The following is a 16,901-nucleotide window of genomic DNA, read 5'->3' as shown; positions in this document are numbered from 1 at the left end:
TTGCAAAAGACACATCTGATAAAAGATTGATGTCTAAAATATACAAAGATCTCTTAAGACTCAACAATAAGAAAACAAACAACCCTATTAAAAAATAGCCAAAGACCATAACAGACACTCTACCAAAGAAGATATACAGATGGCAAATAAGCACGTGAAAAGATGCTCCACATAATATGTGACCAGGGAAATAGAAGTTAAAACAACAAAGAGATACCACTACACACCTACTGTAGTGGCCCAAATCCAGAATACTGACAACACCAAGTGCTGATGAGGATGTGGAGCAACAAGAACTCTCATACATTATTGGCGAGGACAGCTTGGCAGTTTCTACAAAACTAAATATACTCTTACTATACAATCCAGCAATCACCTTCCTTGGTATTTACCCAAAGGAGTTGAAAACTTATAGCCACACAAGAACCTGCACATGGATGTTTATTCATAATTGCCAAAGCTTGGAAGCAACCAAGATGTCCTTCAGTCATTGAATGGTTAAATAAACAGTGGTGCATCCAGATAACAGACTATTAGCACTAAAAGAAATGCACTATCAAGCTGTGAAAACACATGAAGGAAACTTCAATGCATAATAAAAGAAGCCAATCTGGAAAGACTGTGTACTGCATGATTCCAACTAGATGACATTCTGGAAAAGGCAAAACTATGGAGACAATGAAAAGATCAGTGGTTGCCAGGGGTTGGGGGAAGAGAGAGATGAATAGGTAGAGCACAGAGGATTTTTAGGGCAGTGAAACTACTCTGTACGACACTATAATTGTGAATACACGCAATTACACATTTGTTCAGACCAGTAGAACATACAACACCAAGTGTGAATCCTAATGTAAACGATGGACTTAGGATGATTATAATATGTCAGTGTAGGTTTATCCATTGTAATAAATGTGCCACTCTAGTGGGGATCTTGGTAATGGGAGAGGCTATACATGAGTAGGGGTAGGAGGTATATGGGAGATCTCTGAACCTTCTACTCAAGTTTGCTAGGAAACTGAAACTGTTCTAAGAAATCAAGTCTATTAAAAATGCACCCATTAGTTATAACTCTCCAAGCCTGAGTAATTTACTATAATTTACTTTTTTAAACTTCATTTTCTGTACATTTCATTGCTCAAAGGAAGCGTTATTTTCCTTATATCAAAGCAAAACTATTTTAGCCAGGTCTGTGAAACACTTTTTAAGTTATCATTTTAAGCGTAGTATATTGAAGAGAAAATATTTCTGGGGGAAAAAAAAGTCTGAAAAATGGCAACTAAAACATCAGCTCTGTGCCAGTAAGTGCAGATGGTTTGTTTATGTCATACCTGGCATTTTGTGTCATCCTGCAAATCAGCTTCTCTCTGTTCAGTTGCCCCTTTTACATGTTTTGACACTTAATAGTAAAAGCCAGGAAGCAAGATTTTTTTCATTTTTACTGGAAGTGATTTTAACTACTTTGGAACAAATGTCCTAAATATAAATATTACCAGCTGGTCTTGTTGTTTCCACGCTAATGGACACAAATGGTTTTCAGTATAAACTCAGAGGTGTACTTTCCCAAAAGCTTTCTTTCAACCAACAAATATGCAAAAGCACAAAATGTAAGTGCTATTTCTTCTAAGTGCTGTGTCTATGTACAATCTAGTGAGAGTGAAATGGCGCAAATGTAAAGAATCAAATAGATTTCCAATGTTATTAAGTAAGTCAAGAAACTAGCTGAAATGTGACGGGTAGGGTGGTGAGTGTGATGGTTACAGAGGAGGGAGGTGTCCTATGAAGCTAGAGTTTTCTGGGAAAATATCTGACATTTAAACATTCCCAATCCTCCTCTTCCCTCCATAGTGAGACATCACAAGTTATTCCCTACATATCTCAAGTGTCTAGGTCACTTGGTGCCTCAAAAACAATATAAAGGAAAAATATGCTATTGAGCAATCTCTATAGACTCATCTGCTCATACATATGTACATGTTGCAATGGTAGTTGTAAAAAGATGTGGTTCCTTTGAAACTCTGTCATTTCCTGTGCCACATGTCTGGTGATTTCTTTTCGGTGGGTCCAGAACAGGATCAACAGACTTTTTCTGTGAAGAGCCAGGTCATAAATATTATAGGCGTTGGGAGTCATACGTCTCTAGTGCAACCACTCAACTCTGCCATTGTATCAGGACACAGCCCTAGACAAGGTGGAAATGAATGGGCCTTGGCTGGGCTCTAGTTTACAAAAACAAGCAGGGGCTGGATATGGCCAGGGCTGTAGTCTGTCCACCTGTGCTCTAGATCGACAGTTGCCACCTCAAGGTCAAGTCATGCCTCAATCGATATTAGAAGTAATTTCTTATTGATAATGGATAATTTAGAAACTTCAGAATTTTATTTTGTAAGAAAACTAAATGAGAGAGGATTTGAGATGAGCCTAGAGTCACCTTACACAGTCGTTCTGATGTACTCTTTGAGTCATCCCCCGCCGTACCTTGAGAGAAAGGTTTGGTACTCATAGGGAGGTAAGGCTAAGACCCCACACTCTGGAGTTAAGGCCCATGAGTTTGAATCCCAGCTCTGTCACTTACAATCTGTTTTCTTGGACAAGTTATCTCCTAGTGCTTAATTTCTTTCTTTATCTGTGAAATGGGTACATATTAAGATACCTTGCCTCATAAAATTGTTTAATGATTAAACCAGGGAGTACATAATTAGGGCTAGGAATAATGATGGGTACATATTTACATCCACAAGAAATGTTAGTTATTCCTCACCTATCTAAATCCCCTGGAATTCTGAGTCTTACCATTTTTATGAATAAAGTGTTTATCTACGTTTATTAGCACACACTTCCTTGTCCCATTAATATTAACTGGTGGTATGGAAATCAATCAAAATGAAGACTCATTAGAATAAATAGGTTCAATATTTTTTAAAAATCACAGTATCATATTACTTTTCCTTGTAGCCATTTTCCAAATTGTCTTCATATTGCCACATTAATTAATCATTGCTTGGAACACGTTTTTATGAATTCCATGACTTCCTCCCAAAAGTTTATCCTGCTATGTGCTTTACTCACCACAAAATTGTGTGTGTGTTTTGCGGGGGCGGGGGTGTGTGTGTCAAAATCTGGGTCTAGGAGAGTGTGTGTGTAGCACATGTCTCATTCATCATGCATATTACATGCATTGCTCCATCCTCCCCATAGGGCTATTTTTTAAAATTAAAGTATAGTTGCTGTACAATATTATATGTTACAGGTGTACAATATAGTGGTTCACAATTTTAAAGGTTATACTCCATTTACAGTTAATTATAAAATATTGGCTATATTCCTCGTGTTGTATAATATAGCCTTGTAGCTTATTTTATACCTAATAGTTTGTACCTCTTACTCCCCTACCCCTGTATTGCCCCTCCTCCATTCCCCCTCCCCACTGGTAACCGCTAGTTTGTTCTCTACATCTCCCACAGGACTCTTTTTATCGCCACTTTACAGAGCAGGTAACTGAGGCTTAGAATGGTTAGATACGCACATGGCTAGTTGTGGGCTTAGCTGGAATTCAAAGCCAGGTGATAGGACCACAGAAACTGCCCTGCAACCACTGTGCTGTAACACCGCATCCCATTTGAAGGAAACAGCCGCAAATGAGCAGATGAGACCCGCTTATCACACTGTCCCAAAGACTGTGGTCAGATGAGACCCGCTTATCACACCGTCCCAAAGACTGTGGTCGCTTAACTGTGCCACAGTTAGAAATATTCCCCATCACATCCATGGCAGAAATCATAGAAAGTGGCATCTGGATCAAGCCTGTGCAAGTGAAAAACAATTTTAAGTTATGGGCGTACAAATTAGGGGATTTAATTCTTAATAGGTAGAATTATTAGATTTTATTTCTGCTGCCCCTGAAAGAGAAGGGGGAAAGGATCAGAATCTACGCTTGGTGTCAGAGAAATCTGGCAGGGTCAGTAAATAGAGGAATAGATAGACAGTGCACCTTTCACGTGGGAGTATGGTGGGATGTGAGAAGGGAGGAATGGAGACAGGAGCGAGAGAGGCAAAGGTGCATGGCACATGCTTAGTGGAATTTGGAGAAAAGTAATGCCTTATGGAAAAAGTGCAAGGAATTTGCCACCCCTGATGATTTCCTTAATCCCAGGTCATTACAGCGGTTCTCGTCCTGGACTGCATATTAGAATCCCCTGGAGAGCTTTGTAAACCTGCCAATGCCTAAGCCCCAACCCTGAAGAGTCTTACTGGTTTGGTCTATATCTGCACTGTCCAGTACAACAGCCAGTAGCCACAGTGGCTACTTACATTTAAATCAATGAAGGTTAAATAAAATGAAAAATTCAATGACTCTGTTTCGCTAGCCCCATCTCAAGTGCTCATTAGCATGGGTGGCTGGTGGCCAGCGTATCAGACTGTACAAAAATTTCCATAATCGCAGAAAGGTCTATTGGACCTCGTTGGTCTGGAGGGGGTCACGGGCATGAGTATTTTTGAAAACCACACCAAGTAATTCTTTTCTTTTTTTAACTGAGGTATGCACTGAGTAATTCTAATGCACAACCAGGATAGAGAACGGCTGGTCCTTGTAGAGTTTGTTCTAAAATTTATCACCACCTGCATCTGAACTGATTTTGCTTTTGAAGCAACTATTCCAAGGATATTATTAAAACTAGACTTTTTTTCTGCAGTCAAGTAATGTAGAGGCATATACTTTTATTTAAAACAGCTTGCTTGCTCATTTGCTATACGAGTAAAGATTTAGGTGAGCTAACTACCAACCTTCGATTGAAAATGTGTAAGTTGCCCTTTCCCACTTAGGTTGAAGTATTACAACAATTCATGCCGATTTTGAACTACCTGTTGAAGGAGTTTAATAGGATAAATTATCTTAAACTGAAGCTGAAAGTTTTATCGTCAACATCTCACATCTTGGGCAATAGATTAGAGGTGACTGATGTTTATGCATTTGGTGATACTCAAAATTAATTAGTTAAGGTAATAAGTGGATTAAGTCTAATGTAAGTTTTAGGAAGTTGTTTTCCTTTCCTATTAGAGAGGAACCTCAGTGAGAGGAGACTTTTGCAAACTGTTAAGTGCAATTGATGAAACAAAACGTTGTCAAATGTAGCATTGAAATGAGAAAGTGGAAAGGAATTCACTTTGGTGTTTTTTGTTATTGTTGCCTATTTTGTTTTGCCTAAGAGTTTTCAGTACAGATTTTTCCGTCTTCTAAATATGATATTCATCTTTGCTTAAGGTTTGCTTTACTTCCTGCTTATTTGTAAATATCTAATTTGGGGTTGAGTTCTCCAGTTTGGGGTAACATTTCTTCAGCATCCCTGTACCTTTTAGATAATCTTGTTCCAAAATCCATTTCTTATTTAATGAGCAGTGAATCTGCTCATATCTGAATAAATTACCTGCTCTTCAGAGAGTTTACCTGACATCTTACCCATAAGGAGTGTCCTCTCATCTTGAGTGTCCTTCTTGGGTGAAACCTGCAGCATCCATCCTTATAAGCAGCTTTCCTGGCAATGTGGGTAGAAGGAGCAGTCTACACAAGAAGTGCCATCCTCTGCATCATATTGAAACCAGTGACGTCACACCCGTATATCTCTATGAGAATCAGAAGAAAATGATCTTTTCTAGGTCTACCCTCCCCAACACATAAAGTGAGATACGAACATCTCACTATACCCCTGAAGGTATTTCTCCAAGTATAATACTGGATCTGACTCTCTGGGGATCCAGATTTATTGGACAAACTGAGGGACTCTCATAAAGAAAGCATCCCTGTAGACCTCAATGTTTACTTCCTCTTGCTCTCCCCTTCCCATCTGTTCTGCACCACTCTGCATCATTCATCTTTCCTAAAACACCCCTTTCATTGTGTCACACCTCTACCCAAAAACTTAGCATGCATATTCCTATTTGTAAAGGATATGACACTTGGGAGGTTTCCTAAAATGACTATTTCTCTTTCTTTCAAACAAACACCAGTGCCCCGACCCTTACTCCCGGAGGTGATTGCCCATCACCTTTCTGTTTGTTTCCTCCTGCTTCCCTGCCTCTATTTGTGCACATCTCTGTGCCTCTGTTCCGTAAAGGCTTTGGGGACTCAGCTGCCCTCCATGCATTTACCAGATTTCTCCCAGTTACAGAGAGGCCTTCCAATTCTTGTTGGGTGCTCTGTGTCCTACTTACTTTGCACACGTGTCTTCCAAGGGACTCATTGAAGAAAATGTCACTGGCATGCTGTGATACAGCCTAAGGGTTAAACCTATTGCATTTGGAAACAGTTTCCAGTTACCTTGGAATACTTGGCTTTGATGGTAGGTATTTAGATCTAAAAGATCTAAAAGTTACTCTCTCTGCAAGTGGGTTACAGTAGTAGCAGGAGGATACTAGAACTTAGACTAAAGTCAAGTGCTGGGGGCGGGGAGAGGACAGATAGCTATGGTTAGGGAAGCAAATGACAGCCGGGAAGAGAATACAGAATCGTCCTTCTGTGCTTTTACTTGTCACCTCACCTGTGAAAGTTCTGAACAATACAAAAGTAGAGTCTGATAATTAAAATCTGAAAAGATCAGATTTTCACTGCAGTCTGTATGGTATCAGAAGGACTGAGATGTCCTTAACAATTTTTTCACTTTTTTTATGTACAATCAGAAAAAATAGCAACACCTCAAGTGCCAATTCTATGGTACCGGTCAAAAGAGGGTAATTGGACCAACAAAAGGTTTATCAGTAATAAATGTGATCTAGATGAAATTTCACTATGCCATTTTATTAGATTAAGTCATAATTCTGAAAGAGAAAAGCATCACCTATTTCTAAATATTGACTATATACTATTTAAAACCTGGAGGGTGTCATTAAACATATATTTATCCTCTTGTTCATAAAAGACTTTCTACATGTTCTGCAAAATGACTTATAAAGAATAGTTTTTATTTTATCATCTGGTTGAGCAGCTACTCTCTTTCCACGTGAAAACGTAGAAAGTGAAGGAATGACCTGCCATGTCGTTCAGTGGGGAGAAGTACACGAGAGGTTCCAGGGGTAGGACTCCAGATTCAGACTGTTTAGAACTGTGATCTGTGTGTACAAAAGAAGTTAAGGAAGGTGAGGTTGACTGCCATATCACATACATCCCCAAATCTCACCATACAGTTTGTTACTCACTCATATTTTCATAGTGTCTACGATTGGTGGGGCAGCTGTGTTCCAAACAAGGATTCAAGGACCCAGGCTGTTTCATCCTGTGGCTCCACTATCTTCAACACAAGAAGATGTTGATTCGGTTATTCACTGCCTCATAACAAACCACCCCAACCTTGGTGGCTTAAAACAACCACCGTTTTATTTGCGAACGTTTCTGCAATCTGACCTGGGCTCAGCTGGACACTTCTGCTGGCCTTGACAGTGGTCGCTTATAAGGCTTCACTCACCTGGGAGGTTGTCTGGGAGCTGGATTTAGCTGAGACATTGGGACAGCTAAGCTCTTCTCACTCTGCATGTGGCCTCTCCACATGGTCTCTCCAGTACAGTAGCCACGGTTATGACGCGGTGGTTCAAGGGTCCCAAGAATGGAAAAGCAGAAATTGTCAGGCCTTCTTAAGTCTTAGGTCCAGAATTATCTCACCATCGTTTCTGCCCGATTTGATTGGCTAAAGCAGATCACAGAGCCAGTCAGGATTGAAGAGCAGGGGACACTAGGGCATGAATATTGAGAGGTGTGGTCCATGCCTGGGACTACCACATGTGGCTCTGAGAGGTGTTGTCTCCAGGTTTTTATCAATCTCATGTGAAATGTTATATTAAATAACTTTAATTGAGGGTCTAAATTCCATAAATGAGTATCCAGATTACATGAACCATATTGATTATCTGCTGGAATGATGACTCTTCTTTTTAAAATTTTATTTATTTATTTATTTGTTTGTTTGTTTGTTTATTTATTTATTTATTTATGGCAGCACTGGGTCTTCGTTGCTGCCTGCGGGCCTTTCTCTAGTTGCGGCGAGAGGGGTCTACTTTTCGTTGTGGTGCACAGGCTTCTCATTGCTGTGGCTTCTCTTGTTGCAGAGCACGGGCTCTAGGCGCGTGGGCTCAGTAGTTGTGGTGCACGGGCTTCGTTGCTCTGATTCATGTGGGACCTTCCCGGACCAGGGATCGAACCTGTGTCCCCTGCATTGGCAGGAGGACTCCCAACCACTGCGCCACCAGGGAAGCCCCGATGACTTTTTTCAGCATCTGAGTTTTGAGGGTAGTGGAGGCGAAGGTATATGCCGCAACAGATAAATTTTTACTCTGAATTTCTCTTTAAGTGTAATTGTTCTAGTAAAGAAGACCATCTGACGTATTTTATTGTTTTTAAATTCTTTCCTCTTACTAAATACCAGCAGCAACAGAAGCTATGTGTGGCTTACATCAAGAGATGATTAACCTCACAGAATCCTAGTAAAAAAATGTACCGGGTCCCTAAATTTTGAGTCAGTAAGGTCTTCCCTGAAATCATTTCTCAGTTTGTCAATTAGAATCACAGTGATTCTTTTGTTGGAATTCACTTGAGACCACAAGAGGGCTATAACTTCATATTGACTGGAAAACAAAGATGTCTTTTTGAGTTAGTTTTGGTTCAGCGCCATGTGGAATACATGGAGATCAAGGTAATTAGTGGTCAGGATATGTTTTAAATCTTTCCTTTTCTCTCTGCTCTTCATGGCTATCTCCCCACCACCTCCACCCGCAACCTGCACCCTCTTAAACATGGCCACGTGGTTACACCCACTCTGACCTCCACACCCTCTGTTCAGGAAATGAACAATTTCTCAAGGACTATTGTTCCACAAAGAGCGTAAAATTCAGAGCATGTGTTGTACTTGAGAATAAAGGAGAATGAAACCGTTTTGTTTTTTAATGGTTTTTTCTAGTGTCAGAAAAAGGAAGAAGGCAGTGTTTTTAAAATGTAATTTAAGAATTGAGAATTTATCCTAAACAAAGAAAGCACCCTATGTGCCTTATCATGCTGTCAGGGGTTTTACCCGAGGCTTCCGTCATTCTTTGGTTGATTCCTAATAAGGACAGTTTGCACAGTTACAATCCAATTACCATTTGTAGATCCCTGCAGAAAAGGGGATTTTTTTTTTAAGAGGAATGCTTTTCTAACTCCAGAATATCTCTTCAGTATAGTCCTATGAAACTAAAAAGCAGGAAATCCAGTTTCAATTTCTTTGCCTTCTTTCTGTCCCTCCCCCTTAGCACTGCCTTTCTCACACACACACACACACACACACACACACACACACACTCACACACTCACACACTCACTCACTCAGCCGCACAGCCTGCCTCTGTTCTGAAGGGACGGGAACATCTCAATGGTCCGATGAAAAGATTGCATTTTTTTGGCCCCAAGACTCATGGTAGCGGAGGTCTCTGGCAACAAAAGGTATCGTGGGAGTCACAGCTATGCCAGCTGGGCCATTTCTCAGACACTCGTTGCAATCTGCCATTTCAGGATGCATTTTTCACCAAAAAAAATAATTTTTTTCAAGCAGACTCAAGTTCCTACTACAAGCTTAGTTCAGTGAAATTAGAGAGGCCAGCAAAGACACAGCTGAATATAATTCATGGGTAAGCAATATAAATATCTATACTTCTATTTCTTTTCCAGATTACTGTGATAAAATGTTGTGATTGTTCCACATTTGTCTTGTGATGTGGGAAGAAAAGTGGATTGATCAGTGTCTGAGATGTGTGACAGCTAAGTACTGTCTGTGCCAATAGAGATTTATGAGAACGTTATTTTTAGACTGAATGATAATGTTGGAGCAGCTTGAAATGAGCAACCTGGACCAGGAAGCAGCATGCCGTGATGAAATGGAACTGGGCTGATTTCTCCAAAGATTCAGCGCAGGCTGTTTTTCAGGTCTGAAAGGGTAAAGTGGCTTATCTTCCCCTCTAGACTTCTTGAACTTCGGGCAACATTTTAGTTGCTGTGGCTCTGATAAATATGGGCTTTGGAGAACAGCTCAGATATTAGATAAGGCTAATCATAAACCGAATGTGCTCTGCTTTTAAAAAGAGGAAAACCTGAAGATTCTGGATTTTTAAATCATCTGGTTTACCCTATTATAAGGTTATGTCTCAGAATGAAAAGACTCGGTGGTGGAAAAAGGCAGAATGTGACCCTTACCACCCAGATCCCACTCTGCTACTGCAGAGTCACCTAACTTCTTTGGATTTTGCTTTGCTTCTTTGTAAAGGTAGGGGTTGGATTGACTTATCAGGAGAAGTGGTGAAATACCTATGATAGTTACCATCTAGATTCTGGAACCTGCAGCCACGCTTCAAATTCTAATTCTGCCATTTACTAGGTGTGTGATCTTGACAAGTCACTTAAGAGTTCCTCATCTGAAATATGGGGGTAATAATGGTAACATAGTCCTTAGAGTTGTTGCAAGAATTACATGAGTTAATATAAATAAAGGACCTAGAACAGTAGCTAGCAGAGTAGTTAGCAATATCTCCAAGGTCCAGTCCGTCTCTGGAGGTCTGTCGTTCTAATTTCAGTGAACTAAGTTTAATTATAGAAAGACAAGCAAAACTATCAGCTGCTAGAGCTGTCATTGAGAAGTTTCTAATTCTTGTAACTGTTTCCATTTTCCACACTCTTGGGATCTGTGCAGCCTCTTTTACCTCTTCCCCATCCAAGAGTCAAGTGAAGCTTAAAACTCAAAATTAAATTGGTGGCTGGTAGACAAGTCCACAATTCGACTAGGGATACACAGAAATGAAATTTGCCTTTTGTTCTGACGTTTTTGCCTTTGGGAACTTCGAATATGTGGCTGTTTTCCCCTCTATGCCAACCATTGGAAAGGTTCTTTCCACTGGAAACAAGATGTGTGTGACGAATGATGTTTGGGTTTTTTTGGTGTTGTTTTTTGGTTTTTGAGTGGTGGTAGCACAGCACTGGGTTTGACAATGTTCATTTCTACTTTGGTTTATCAATAATCCAGATAAATAGGCCATTTGCAGATAACCACTTCTATTTCACCCTAGCTTTTACATACTTTACAATATCCCCAAGTCTTACTGTGTCATATGATCTCTTTACAGGTTCTTTGGGATGTTGCCCAGAGAAACAAAATCTTAGGAGAGGAGGAAAATGTTGATCCCAAAGACAAATCCTAATCATAGATGTGCCTTTACTTTTAGTCTAGTACAGGGGTCAGCAAACTTTTTCTATAAAGAGCCAGATAGTAAATATTTTCACCTTTACAGGCCAGACAGTCTCTGTTACAACCACTCAACTCCTCCACTGTAGCATGAAAGCAGTCATAGACAATACCTAAAGAAATGTTTGTGGCAATATGCCAATAAAACTTTATTTACAAAAACAGTCAGTAGATGGGATTTGGCTCACAGGCAGTAGTTTACCAAGCCCTGGCTTGTCATCATCCCCATTTCATAGATTAGGAAAACAAAGCATGGGGAGAGAAAATAAGCTTGCTAAAAGCCACATGGCTGGAAAGTGGCAGAACTGGGATTCAAGCCCAGGCAGCCTAGCTTGCCAACCTTTGCTTTTAGCCACTGCCCCAAGCTGCCCCCGTGTCAACTCACCCCTGCCTGGGATGCTCATCTCCTGAAATCTGCCTCATTACCTCACCTCCATAAGAGTTTGTTCAGATATCACATTCGCGGCAAGGTTGCCCTGGAAACCCTCCCAGCACCCCTGATTCCCCTCACACTCCTCCACCTTCTCTTTTTCTCTAGGCCTTATCACCTTGTAACTTGCTGTGTCATTTACTCATTTATTATGTTTGTTTCTTATCAGTTTCCTCTACTGGCCTAGACACTCCATGAGGGTAGGGCTCTTTGTTTTGTTCACCAATGAATCCACGGTACGTAGAATAGTGCCTGGCCTATAGAAGGTGCCGATTAAATATTTGTTGAATGAGTGAGGCGCATTTTTCCATCATGTTACTCTAACATATTTTGGTACCCCTTATGTAGCAATCGATAGCGAATATACTAAGGCAAAAGGTTAAAATGCACTGCTATACCAACCAAACGTTCAGACTTTTCTAAAATCTCTGCTTTTAAAAAAAGGACCAGAATAGATAAATAAAACAAAAATCATATACAATATAGAAGTATTAAATCTTCCTAAAGATCTGTTGAGAAGGAGTGCTTGAAGAATCAAGAGAAGAATTAGCAAATGTTATTTTGTTGAGTTCATAAAGGAATAACCTCTTTTAAGAGTCCAAACAGGGGTGTGACAGCTATGCAGATACCCTCGGCTTTGCCCGGAAGCTCATGAGGAAGGGAGTTCCTTGTCATTGGAGATGTGTTTATTTTGGAATTATAAAGAACTAGGCAGCCCTTTTCAGAAATGTTGGTTGTGAGCCTGGTATTTAAACTTATGCCATGCTTCAGCAATTATTAATTATTAAGTAATGACAGCTGGCCACAGTAGAAAACAAAAGAAATTCAGCCCCTGGCATGGTTTATCTAAATGGCATGCCATTTTTCAGACCTTAACTTACTGATCTGGTCTTTGCTTCTGCGTCTCACCTATATGGAACCACAATCCAGCTGGCTGGCTTGTAAACACGTAGAAAAGGCATCTTACACATAGTGGAACCATTTATTCATGAATTCAACACACATTTCTTAAGAGTTTTTGGTGTCACTAAAACTGCCAGGTTTAAAAAGGGGACGCAAATTTAGAGGAATGATGATTAAAATTAATTATAACTTTACCACATATTTAGGGCTTGCTGGGAGCTAATAAGCACTCTGCAAGAAATTCACTTGCATTGTCTCATACCATCATTACAAACCTGGGAGTTAAGTCTTTTTCTTTGCTCCATCTTATTGGTGAGAAAACTGAGGCTTGGAGATGTTCTGAATCTTGCCAAAGAGCTCATAGCTATTTGAATCCAAGTCTTTACGACCATACCAGTGGGCCTCAATCTTTACTGTGCAAAGATAAGAATCACCCGAGGATTCTGGTTTATGATGAAGGTACTTGGGCCCCATTCCTTGTGACCCTAGTTCCCTAAATCTTCCTTAGAGCCCAGAAACCTGCACGTTTACAAGAATTGTCTGCAGGCCATATTGTGAGCAGCCTTGCATCACTTCTTGTTGGCTCACTGGGCCTTGGTAAGTTTACAGTTGGATGAGGTTAAAGAGATGCTGCAATTAGAGATTAGTTTCAAGGACATAATAAAACAATGTGGTATAGACCAAAACCAAAAGTATTTCAATCAATTTTATTTCATGGGAAAAATCAAGTCTGTTTGTAAAGATGCAATTTAGCTCAAAAGAATGACCTTTCTGAATAAATCACAGATATTAGATGGTTGGTTTTTCAGTTTGCCTTTTGCATCTTTTTTTTTTTTCTAAATGTGGAGACATATACTTCTGGTGGGAAGGAAATCTCTTTAGTTAATGCTTTCGGTGAGTTGTTCTCCAGTTGATCAAGATTCTATTGTATTGAGGCTTTTTTTGTGTGCCTCTTTTAAATTGGTTTGTGTTGTTTGTGCTTCTTAATGCTAGTTCTAAATAACTTCTATGATTCTGCTTATTTATTTCCATAATATACAGAATAATACATGTATAATATACATTATCATGCATAGCATGCGTAAGAGTATATAGTGCATGGTGCATGCCTTTGATGATAAACAAAACTCATATGAGTGTTAATGTCTTCTGACACCATCATTTTGAGGAGATTGTGTGTAATTTGGGCCTAACAGCAGACCCAACTTACGCTATGCCAGGTTTTCTCGATTTCTGCATTGTGGACATTTGGAGGCAGGTAGTTCTTTATTGCGGGCACAGGGGGCTGTCCTATGTATTGTAGGATGTTGAGTAGATCCCTGATGTCTACTCACTAGTTGCCAGTAGGAAACCCCACCCTAGAGTCATGATAGCCAAAAATGTTTCCAGACATTGCCAAATGTCCCCTGAGAGGGCAAAATCACCCCCAAGAACCACTGTGCCATATCCTTTTGTATCGTATTGTTACCTTTTATTAACGCTGTCCCATAGTACCCGAAAATAAAAAGGATATTTTTATAACTATCAAGGGCTTTTGTCTATCCAGAAACATTGGGTCACTTTCAACCTCACATTTATGAAATTGAAACAAATTAGAAATCATCCACTTTCAATCTAAAAAAAAAAAAGTCCTATGACAACCACTCAAAAACTGGATCCAGAGAGCCTTAAAATGAGTCATCCATTTACGAGATAAACAGTCACCAAAGAAAAATGCTGGACTGGAATGTGCATTTGAGAATTCAGGAACAGCCAGAAACACATCCTAGGCTGTGCTGGTGGGCTTTGGCACGCTTCTGGGTGCTTGTTTATTACTTCATGGCCCATGTGATGAGGGTCACAGGGCAACACTGACCTTTGTGTTTGTGTCTTCCTGCTCATAAGAGATCTGATATATGAGTGTGAGTGTCAGAGATTCATTATTCCTCAGGTCCGATATTTTTATGCTTATTTTCTGCCCGCATATACTGGCATTTTGGGGCTCATCAACAGGCTCTGGTTCAAAAGACTGTTTCTTAGCAGTTTATTCAAATCCAGAAGACATTTCCCCTCATAGATACGATATTACCCGAGTTGGTTAGTTTCCAATTTCTTATTGAACTCATGATGTACGTGATTCATGTAGTCCCTAGACTGACAAATATTTATTGCTTGTGAATTATTTATTCTTCAGTGATAATTAATTGCCAGGTACTATCTTGGATACTGGGAACACCCAGGTCAGTAAACCAGACAAGGTTCTTGCCCTCATGAATCTAGCTGATGTACGTAGCTCATGATGCAGAGTGCTAGGGACTGGGTCTCTGCCACGTGGTAGTAGGTGCTAAATAAGTATGTGTAGGGTCCTAAATGATCCCAATCTCTTTATATCAAGGGTTGGCAAACTGCAGCCAGTGGGCCAAATCCAGCCTGCTGCCTGTTTTTGTATGACCTACGTGCCTAGAATGGTTATTACATTCTTAAATGGTTGAAAAAAATCAAAAGAATAATATTTTGTGACTTGAAAATTAGATGAGATTAGACTTTTAGTGTCTGTGAGTAAAATTTTATTGGAACTTTTGTTTACACGTGGTTTATGGCTGCCTTTGTGCTACATTGGCAGAACTGGGTAGCTGTGACAAAGACTATATGAACCACAAGCCTGAAATATTTACTATGTATAACTTTCTAAAATTCTATTTAGTGGGGAAAGTGCTTTCAAAATTCCAATCTTGGAACCTCTCCAGCTCAAATCATTGGTGGTGGTACCTATAGTGTGAAGCAGCACTGTAGCACCAGGAAAGAGGGAGATAAAAATCTGATGGGAGGTCAAGACCTACTTTCTTAAGTGTCTGGGAGCTTATCCTCATCTGAACTCGATCCCCTTGACCTTCACCAACCTTCTCTTCTAATGCTCCCTCCTACTGCTTCTCTGTTACATTTCCTATTGCTGATGTAACAAATTACCATAAACTTAAAACATCAGAAATTTAATGTCTTACAGTTCTGGAGGTCAGTCTCACTCAGCTAAAATCAAAGGCTGCATTCCTCTGGAGGCTCCGGGGGAGAATCTGTGCCTTGCCTTTTCCAGCTTTTGGAAGCTGCCTGCATTTCTTGGCTTATGGCTCCTTCCTCCATCTTTAAAGCTGTCAGCCTAGTATCTTCAAATCAATCTCTCTCTCTCTCTCTCTCTCACACACACACACACACACACACACACACAGAGCCACCTCTGCCTCTCTCTGGTAAGGACTCTTATGATTAGGTTGGACTCATCTGGATAATCCAGAATAACCTCCCTATCTCAGGATCCTTTAACTTAATCCCATCTGCAAAGTTCCTTTTGCCAGGTAAGGTAACATATTCACAGGTTCTAGGAATTAAGACGCGGCTATCTTATTATTCTGTCTGCCACACCTTCTATCCAGTAACTCCATGCTACACTTCTCTCTACCTCTGCAGAACAAAATGCAGGCTGAAGGGCATCTCTCAAGCTTTGTATCCACCAGCCTGGATATTGTAGTGGCTAAGAGTATAGGCTTTAGACTCTGAGTGTCTGGTTCAAGTCATTTGTTGTTGTTGTTGTTGTTCAATAAAAGAAAGCAGATCATGCTTACTCCTGAGTGTCTTAAAGCTCACATTTTGTTTCAAAAAGTAACATCTTGTGGTAAAATTGCATCTTTCTTTGGTGGTGAACTTCTTGAATTTTCTAGGAACAGCAGACTTACTACAACCCAACCTGAATCTGATCAACCCTTGAGCGCAGTGGTTCTCAATCCTGGCTGCATGGGTCAGTCAATCAGGAAACCAAAAAAAAAAAAAAAAAATGGGTGCTCAACTGCAGAGCAGACACCTGCCTCAGAACCTCTGCGCGGTCATTAGTCTAATCTCTTTCTTTGCTCATATTTGACAATTTTCGTAATATAAAGGCAAACATATTTTACGCACAGAAACACTGTGACCCCTAGGAATTCTAGAAAGAGGCAACTGAGGAGATGTGGAAACCTCATGGATTTGCTCGGCGACTCCCCGCAACTCTGGTCTGTGTGGTTCCCACGGGTGCCGCATCTGGGGACTCCGTCCTCAGCTGTAGCAACCTGAAGGGAGAGGTGAGAAGGCGGGAGAGAAACAGGCTGATATTAGATTTTAGACTTCTAGGTACTTCATTGCAAATACTCTGATTTGAACCTTGGGATAATTTGCATAAACCTTGGGTGAATGTTTTGAGAAAGGGCTCTTTAAACAAATTAATTTTAAAAGATGATGTGGACTGAAATTAGGAATGTGGATGCATTCAACCAAGTAACTTATTGTGAGCCAACACTAAATTATCACGCCTTAAA

At 40.2% G+C, this 16,901-nt stretch overlaps 1 protein-coding gene across 13 annotated transcripts in view; it reads left to right on the top strand.

Moving 5' to 3' along the window:
- ARHGAP6 (Rho GTPase activating protein 6) overlaps window positions 1–16,901 on the top strand; it is a 491,169-nt gene that overhangs the window by 384,285 nt on the left and 89,983 nt on the right. Inside the window, exon 1 of one of the 13 annotated variants that reach the window (XM_082375535.1) lies at window positions 7,965–9,642. The exons of the other annotated variants lie outside the window; for them this stretch is intronic. The gene's annotated coding sequence lies outside the window, so the exon portion shown is untranslated. Of the gene's footprint in view, window positions 1–7,964; window positions 9,643–16,901 lie in introns of those variants that run through there. 13 annotated transcript variants of the gene reach the window in all.

Source organism: Balaenoptera borealis (assembly GCF_965194805.1).
Source record: "Balaenoptera borealis genome assembly, chromosome: X".
Classification (NCBI taxonomy): domain Eukaryota; kingdom Metazoa; phylum Chordata; class Mammalia; order Artiodactyla; family Balaenopteridae; genus Balaenoptera; species Balaenoptera borealis.
Note: the sequence above shows the minus strand (reverse complement) of the source record. Positions and strands in the feature narration are given on the sequence as shown.